The 8,662-nt window shown below is 49.6% G+C and overlaps 1 pseudogene; it reads left to right on the top strand.

Moving 5' to 3' along the window:
• Positions 1 to 2,900: 2,900 nt before the first annotated feature.
• Positions 2,901 to 3,508, top strand: LOC125936058 (60S ribosomal protein L21-like; annotated as a pseudogene).
• The last annotated feature ends 5,154 nt before the right edge of the window (positions 3,509 to 8,662 follow it).

The raw sequence follows: 8,662 nt of genomic DNA, 5'->3' as shown, positions 1-8,662 counted from the left end.
ATGAGGTTGCAATTATTCTCATCTCCACTTTAAGGATGGGGAAACTGAGGCACGGGAAGGCAAAGGACTTTGTTAAAGCCACACGGCCAGTGAGTGCCAGAGCCAGGGCTTGAAGACACTGGGATGAAGGAGAGGTGTTTGGGGGAGGCAGGGAGGGGCTAGAAATGGGTGGTCCTTGGTCCTTGGAGGCCCTCAACACATTACTTACTGAATGAAGGGTTTGGGGGGGCACGTCCCTTCTCTTAGGTTGGCTCTCTCCCCCATGGTGAGCTTTTGGCTTATCAACCAACTGATTTCCTTTTCAGTTTTTTCTCTAATGTGGCTGGCATGGTGAGACTGGGTGTGGGGGTACCTTGTGCTTAGGAGGTCTCCCCAGACCTTTGGAAGTCCCCACAAGATCAGGGTGGATCCCAGAGAAAAGAAAAATAGGGAGTAAGCTGTTCTAGACTTTATGCGAACAAAGGAGTTCTTGAGGGTTCCATAGTGTATCAGTTAGGATATGTTCCATTGCAAGTAACAGCGTAATGAACTAACAGCGTCCTAAGTAGTACATAATAAAGGAATCTGGGGGAGGGTTACTCCACAGGTGGCTTGGTGGCTTAATTATGTCATCAAGGACTGAGGCTCTTTCTACTCTCCTGCTCTACTGTCCTGAATCTGTTGACTTTGCATCCTCAGGCTTGTCCCTCAGTCACAAAATGGCTGCCATAGCTCCAAGCATCTTACCATCACACAATCTCATTAAACTAGCAAGTAGCAGGAGGCCTCCTTCTTGTCACTACTTTCATCAGGGAGTAAAAACCTGCCAAGGAACAAAAGCCTCCCCATTATCTCTCGTGCATCTCATTGCTCAGAACTGGGCTGCATACCTTGCCCTAAACCAAGAAAAGGAGAGTAACCATGCTGGGGACCACCTCGGTTTATCCTCTGGGGCTGGGGGAAAGCATGACCTTCCCTGAACATGCTGGGCCCTACAACAAATTGAGGGGAGGAACCAGCCGTTGGGTTCGCAAAGAACGGCACCTGCCACGGAGAAAGCCATAGTGGCGAGTGGATAAGAAGCGGGTCGTCCGCCTCCTTCTCTCTCAACAGCCCAAGATAAGGGGTCTGGGCTCACCTGGGTTAGAGACCCCTTCCAGGGACCGATACTGAAGTCCCAACTCATAGTGGAGTCCCCCGGGCCGTGTATGACTCCCGCTGCCTGTGTCTCAGTTTCTTACCTATAAAATGGGGACGGATACGGTACCTGCCTCACACAGGTGCTGTGAGGATTGAGTTAATCTGGTTAAAAGACCCAGAACCTAAATGTAACCTGCGCTATGTGAATATTATCTACTCTGTTTATTGGGGCCAAGCAGGTGTCTAAGATGCTCTTGGCTTGGACTGGGCGGGTTCCTAGGACATGGGACTTGCCGTGTGAAGACCAGAACCAGCCAGTGCAAACTGAGACCAGCTGACCGATCGGTAAGGACCAGAAATGAATGAAGCGTGCCGCGAGGCAAACTAGAGAGTGTGCACCTTGGTTATTTCACTTCCTGGTTGTCGCCCTCTTGCCCACCGGAGCTGAGTTTTCAAGAGAAGCCAGACAGCGGGGTTTTTGTCAAATCTCTGAATTGTTGTGTCGTGTAAACATGTTTAAAAAAAAAAACAAAACCCAACCGCACTGCTCATCCCAAAGCACACCTGCTGACTGCTGACTTCTTGGACCCTCTGGGGACCACCTCCCTCCTTCGGCCCCTCTGCTGAGCTTCCATTCCTAAGAACAGGTGTCTCTTGGCTCTGACACGTGCATGTTCCCTGCCTTCCTGCAGTGGTTCCTTTACTCATTCTTACTTGTTTCCGCAGGAAGCACAAGACGGAAATTAAAGAAGAAAAATGCTGCCTAGGTTTGGTGGCTGTGTGTAAAAAGATCTCCCCGATAAATACTGCTTCCAATCGCTCATCTGCGAAAGCCGCACGATGTGAAAGTAAACTCAGGCTGGGCGCTGGGTGGGGGATTCTGTCTCGGTGGCTTGAGGGTAATCAAAGTCAGTCATCTCAGGCCAGGGTGGCCGGCAAGACTATCAGCCTTCCTTGTCACCTCACGGCTTGTGGCACGTGCAGACCTTACTCTTCTTCAGCGACTTTCTCCTCATCCGATCAGTGGCCTTCATTTCAGGAACTCAGGAAGCTTTCGAAAGCTAGAGGTTGGTGAATATCAGGTCATCCTTTATAAAGGTTCAGGGCCCAGAGAAAATGGCTGTGGATGCTTGTGAAAAATGCATCTGACTCCTCCTACAAAATTCTCTCCACTCTCTTGAGTCTCAGGCACCCAGGTGAAAGTTCTCTCTCTCTTACCTCCCTATTCTGATGCTCACACTTGCCTCTGCTCATTCTTGGGGGCAGAGGCATCAGGGTGCTAATGAGGAGGCTTGATTCCAACAAGAGTGTTTATATTTGAAACAAGAATCAACTAGCAAACGTGCCAACCAAACCCAAAGGAACACTTCTCCAATGTCGGTAGTTCAGGCAGCTGGCCGTCTGGCCCCGGCTTAGCCTAGCTGGTCGGATAGAGTCTTTTATCTAATAAGGAAATTGAATTTATAATTTGAAACCACTTCACAAAGAGAATTTCAGGTCCAGGTGGCTTCACTGGCAAAATGTTTGAAACATCTAAGGAAGGAATAATACAAATATCAAAAATTCTTCGATGGAATGAGTCCTTCCTTATTCACTTTACCAGGATATGATAACTTTGATAAAACCTGATGACATTACAAGAAAGAAAAATCATAGGCCAATCTCCTTTTTCAGCATAGATGCAAACATTTTAAACGTATTAGCGTATCAGCTTTCATGATACATTAAAAAGTAACATGTCATGACCAATCAGAGTTATTCGAGAAATACAAGGTTCAACATTTAAAATCAATCAAGGCCTTTCGGCCGGAACCGCCATCTTCCAGTAATTCGCCAAAATGACCAACACAAAGGGAAAGAGGAGAGGTACTCGCTATATGTTCTCTAGGCCTTTTAGAAAACATGGAGTTGTTCCTTTGGCAACATACATGCGAATCTACAAGAAAGGTGATATTGTGGACATCAAGGGAATGGGCACTGTTCAAAAAGGAATGCCCCACAAATGTTACCACGGCAAAGCTGGAAGAGTCTACGATGTTACCCAGCATGCTGTTGGCATTGTTGTAAATAACAAGTTAAGGGCAAGATTCTTGCTAAGAGAATTAATGTATGTATCGAGCACATTAAACACTCAAAGAGCCGAGACAGCTTCCTGAAGTGTGTGAAGGAAAATGATCAGAAAAAGAAGGAAGCCAAGGAGAAAGGTACTTGGGTTCAACCGAAGCGCCAGCCTGCCCCACCCAGAGAAGCACACTTTGTGAGAACCAATGGAAAGGAGCCTGAGCTGTTGGAACCCATTCCCTATGAATTCATGGCGTGATAAATGTAAAAAAAATAAAAGACATCAAGACTGTAAAAATAAAATAAAATAAAATAAAATAAAATAAAATAAAATCAATCAAGGCAATTTCTCATATTAACAGAATAAAGGCAGAAGTATCATTTTATTATTTCAATATAAGCAGAAAAGGCTTTTGGTAAATTCCAGCATCCAGTCATTAAAAATTCTTACCAAACTAGGAACAGAAGGGAACCTCTTTAATCTGATAGGCTGTATCTAAAAAAAAAAAAACAACTTGATGAAATGTTGAAAGCATGTTTGCTATCATGGCTGGTATCCAACATTGTACTAAGGTCCCAGCAACTACAGTAAAGCAAAAGAAATTAAATGTGTAAGAATTGGAAGGAAGAAATAAAATCATCAACAGATGACTTATTTGAGTAACTGGAGCATCCAGAGGAGTCTAAAGGTAAATTATTGATAAATAAATGAATTTTATTAAATTCATTAAATCAAATTAATTAAAGTCTCTGGATACAAAGTCAACATACAAAAATCAATTGCTTTTCTATATAACATCAAGAAACAATTATAAAGTATTTTTTAATGTTTATTTATTTTTGAGAGAGAGAGAGAAACAGTGTGAGTGGAGGAGGGGCAGAGAGAGAGGGAGACACAGAATCCAAAGCAGACTCCAGGCTCTGAGCTGTCAGCGCAGAGCCTGAGTGGGGGCTCGAACCCACGAACCACGAGATCACGACCCGAGCTGAAGTCGGAGGCTTAACCGACTGAGCCACCCAGGCGCCCCAACAGTTATGAAGTTTTAAGACAACACTGTAACAGTATCACAAATCAAATACCTAGGAATTAATCTAATGAAATCTGTGTAAGAATCTATGTAGAAAATTATAAAATATTAGGAAAATATTAAAAGACATAAATAAATGGAAAGATATATTTGTGAATTGGAAGGTTTAATGCATAAAGAAGTTAATTATCCTCCAATTAATGTACAGGTACAATACAATCCCTCACAATCTTAACAAGTGTGTGTGTGTGTGTGTGTGTGTGTAAATTGAGAAGCTGATTCTTTAATTTATATGAAAATGTAAATGTCCAGGAACAACCAACCCAGCAATCTCGAGGAAGATGACAAAATTGGAGAGCTTCCGCCACTAGATATAAAGACTTTTTCATAAGCAACAGCAATCAACACAGGTGGATGGCGACAGAGACCAGGACGGGGTTGAAAAGTGGGGAATTTGAGAGAGATTTAAGAGGAAGAACAGGACCAGGTGCTGAGTTGCCTTGGCAGGTGGAGGTGCTGGTGGAAGGCACCTGGCAGTATTAGGTCACTTGCAACAAGTGCTGCTGGGGGGCAGCAGGTGACGGAGATACACCTGCAGAGACACTCAAGCCCCCCCCCCCCCAGGCCCCTCCGTAGTCGGTGCACAGCGGCTTCCACGGTCTCACCGCTGCAGTTCTGCTGCTCCTGGAGCATCTACATCCCACCTTCTGTTTACAGCCAAGCCCTGGGGAGGCCGCCGGGCAAAAGCAAAGCCTGGTGCTAAAGAAGTATCCTGACAAAATAATTACAGCGTCAGCAAGAGAGCCATGAGTTGCAAATAAATCTGAAATCATCTGAGCCCCGCATCCAAGCTGGGGACTGAATTCAAATACTCCGTGCATTGTCTGGGGTCCTTAACTCATTTTCTGACCAGGATCCTCCTTCCAGAAACTGGGAGGTGGCCTGAGGAATTTGGGATCACCAGGGCGCCAATGGTCTGATGTCTGGCAACAGGTCAGCTCAGTTCCTAGAACCTGCTGATGATAAGGTCTGTGATGACCATCTGTCGCTCGGGCCAACCCCAGCCCGCGTTCCTGTCTCTTCCGAAAACAGCATCTCAGTTTTCTTGGGGGCAACCTCTTCTTTGTTCAGTTGGCTCTGACTCCGCCCCCAGCTGCACGTGGGGGGCGTGGCCTCCAGCGGGCCCTTTTTTAGCCACTCCTGCGGCAGGAGAGGTCTTTTCCTCAAGTTCCTGCAAGGGACCGGATTGGCCCCTTTGGGTCACGTGCCCATCCAGGCACCGAGGCGGGCGCTTGGGGCACCGTGATTGGATGGACCTGGGTCACGTGCCGCCTCTGAAGGAGGGTGAGGGCTAGATGGCTCGCAGCTACGCTGGCGCGGGGACGCGCCCCCCTCGGAGGGGGGGGGGGGGGGGGGGGGGGGCGACCTCTCTCCCTGCCTCAGCGCCCAGCCGCCAATGAGGAAGGCACCAGTGTCACCCCAACCCCACAGGGAAGGCGGGGACGCTCGGGGTGTCTTAGTTGCTTGTCCCAGGTCACAGCAGGAAGTGGTAGACTTTCTTCCTGGGGGAAAAGAGGGCTGTGAGGAGCGCGGCGTGTTGCCATCTGCTTCGTGAACCTCTGCCTGGGCCGCGTCGGAGGGTTTCTCTCCGGGAGAGGCGAGCGGCTGCGTGAGTGGGAGCAGGTCCTATAGGATAGACTGTGGCTAGAGGACTGATCTCGGGGTCATCTAACTGCGTGGGTGCGGTAGACGTGCAAATAGAGGGCTTTGACTTTCTGAGCCTCGGCTTTCCTCGTCTGCGTAAAGGGAGCAGTAGCAGCGCACGCCAGCATTACTGGGAGGATTAAGCGAGTTAATGTTTGCAGAAGTCCTTTGGAAACGGTGGTGGCCCCGTGGGTTTGCTTTCCCGCTACTCCGGACCCCTTCCCCACTCCTCATTGTCAAGGGGGCGCCCAGAAGCGTCTGCTTTCTGCAGTGCTTATCTGACGAATCTGTCGGATGGCGTTGGGTTAAGAGTGGTCCTCTGGGACCCAGAATAGCTAACAGTGGCCACCCGTGGAGTGTCCCAGCCACCGTGCGGGGGACTTCCCATGCAGTCACCTCACCCTCACCTTACTCCCCAAGGTAGGTTCTATGATTATGCCTACTTTTTTTTTAATGTTTGTTTATTTTTTGAGAGAGAGCGCACTTGTGTGCATGTGAGTGGGGGAGGGGCAGAGAGAGAGAGAGACAGACAGACAGACAGACACAGAACCTGAAGCAGGCTGAGCTGTCAGCACAGAGCCCGACGCGGGGCTCGAACTCAGGAACCGCGAGATCCTGATCTGTGCTGAAGTCAGATGCTTAACTGACTGGGCCACCCAGGTGCCCCTATGAGTATGCCTACCCTATGGATAAGGACACGGAGGGGTCCCACCGTGCAGGAGGACGCTCAGCTACTAAGGGGCAGAGCTGGGGTTTGAACCTGGGTCTTTTGGATTCGGAAACCTGTGTTCTTTACTCTGCAGTAGTGTTTGTGCTGCTACAGTCGGGGATCCTGTCGCGGTGGGGAGTGCTTGGGGGAGAAGCTTTGGGCCAGCCCTGGGCAGGGGGCTTTGTCGATTCATTGGAGTGATTGAAATAGGCAGCTTCCTGCCTTGCGACTCATGGGCCAGTGTCCTGCAGGGCACCTGGGGTGGGGGTAGGGGATGTGGGGTGAGATCAGGGGGTCCCTGGGGCTTTGTAGCACGAGTGCACAGTGCTGATGATCAGCAGGTCGGTGAATGTTTATGAAACACCATCCGTTCACTCATCTTGTTTATTCATACGTGGCAGACATTGGTTCTAGGGTCTGTGGGCGACACAAAGGGACTATAACGCATGGTCCTTACAGTGGTGGACATCTGATGCTTTGTGAACCCCCGACCCCTCCTCTGACCACAGCACCAGGTGCCCTTGGAGGGCCCCCCTCACTCCTGTTCAGGTGGTTCGGTGGGGGAGGGCCACAGTTAGAGGTGTTCAGAGGTGGGTCGGCCCTGGGCCTTGGGTGGACACTTTCTTCCCTCTGGGCTTGTAGAGGTGGATGGATGCGACGGCCTGGAGATGCCGAGGGCTGTCCTGCCAGCTCGCGGGGAGACCCCGTCCACCAGCAGCGTGGAAGCAGCAGGGCCAGGAGATGGAGAATCCAGAGAGATTTCTTCACCTACAGGACCCAGCTGGGCATGTCTCTGGACTTCTCAGGTATGGGAGGCCATGACACCTTTAAATAATCAACCCAGTTTGAGTAGGGTTTCTACCTTATGTGCGCTTGACCACAAGCATAAGGCATGCTTTATGTTTAGGAGATTTTTCTATACCACGGGGACCTGGGTTTTAGTTCTGGCTTTGTCTCTTAAGTCATAGCATGAGCCAGCTTCACCTCCCCTCTGGGCCTCAGTCTTCCCATCTGTAAAATGAATACTCTGGGCCCCCTGCCTCCTAACGTCCCTTCCGCTCTTCCCATCTGTGAATTTAGGATTAGTCAGTGAGATGAGACCAAATAAGGAGAAACTGAGAATCCTAGGGTGTCTTCTGCTGGGCTCAGAGTTCTGTCTGTTGAGGCGGAGAGGAGCGGGGCCGAGGACCGAGTGCACGGGGAGCAGGGGCGCGTTTGTGGGAGGCCAGAGCAGCCCATGCGGGTACGGCTGCCCCTTGCAGACACACAAAGCATCCGTAAGGATTACACCTGCCCACAAAGCTCCCTCTGCAGATGGCTGTGGGGCTGCGCACTGAGCTCGGGGAGGGAGATGTGAGAAAGCAGGGCAGCTGGCATCAGATCAGCTGCAGATACGGGGATGTGGCTGTGCAGTTTTTAACACAGACCTTGAATGCCTGTGACCTGCAGGAGTGGTGCCCAGGGTCCCACACTGAGGAGATGCAGAAACCTGAGTTCCGGCTGCTCTGTCTCTCAGGTTCCAGACATACCCGAGGTGGCCAGGCCAAACAGCCTGCAGAGACAGCTGGCGCTTTTTTTTTTTTTTTTTTTTGAGCTTTCATTGGTCCCCGTCCTCCTGGGGCTGAGTGAACCCGTGATGCTATTGATCGATCACACTTGTGAAGGAGACGAGCCTGTTTGTTCGGGGGTGTTAGGCTACCAGTCGCAAAAACCCTGTTTGCAGCAGCTACAAAGATTAGAATATTTGCTTCTCTAGTAAGAAATTTCGAGACCAAAGCATAAGGATACCTTGTGCTCTAAGAGAGTCACGGGGACCCCGACCTTCCCCCAGATGCCTTTTAGGGAGGGAGCAGCGTCGTGGCGAGGGGCTGTCTTTGCGAGACTGTGTCTTTTTTTTTTTTTTTTTTTTTTAAAGTTTGTTTATTTTGACAGAGAGAGAGAAAGAGAGGAAGAGAGTGGAGAGGGGCAGGGAGAGAAAGAGAGAGAATCCCAAGCAGGCTCCGCACTGTCGGGACAGAACCTTGAGGTCAGGACCCAAGCT

The sequence above is a fragment of the Panthera uncia genome (genome assembly GCF_023721935.1).
Source record: "Panthera uncia isolate 11264 chromosome A3 unlocalized genomic scaffold, Puncia_PCG_1.0 HiC_scaffold_11, whole genome shotgun sequence".
Classification (NCBI taxonomy): domain Eukaryota; kingdom Metazoa; phylum Chordata; class Mammalia; order Carnivora; family Felidae; genus Panthera; species Panthera uncia.
The sequence above is the reverse complement of the archived record's forward strand: the minus strand, read 5'-3'. Positions and strand labels throughout refer to the sequence as shown.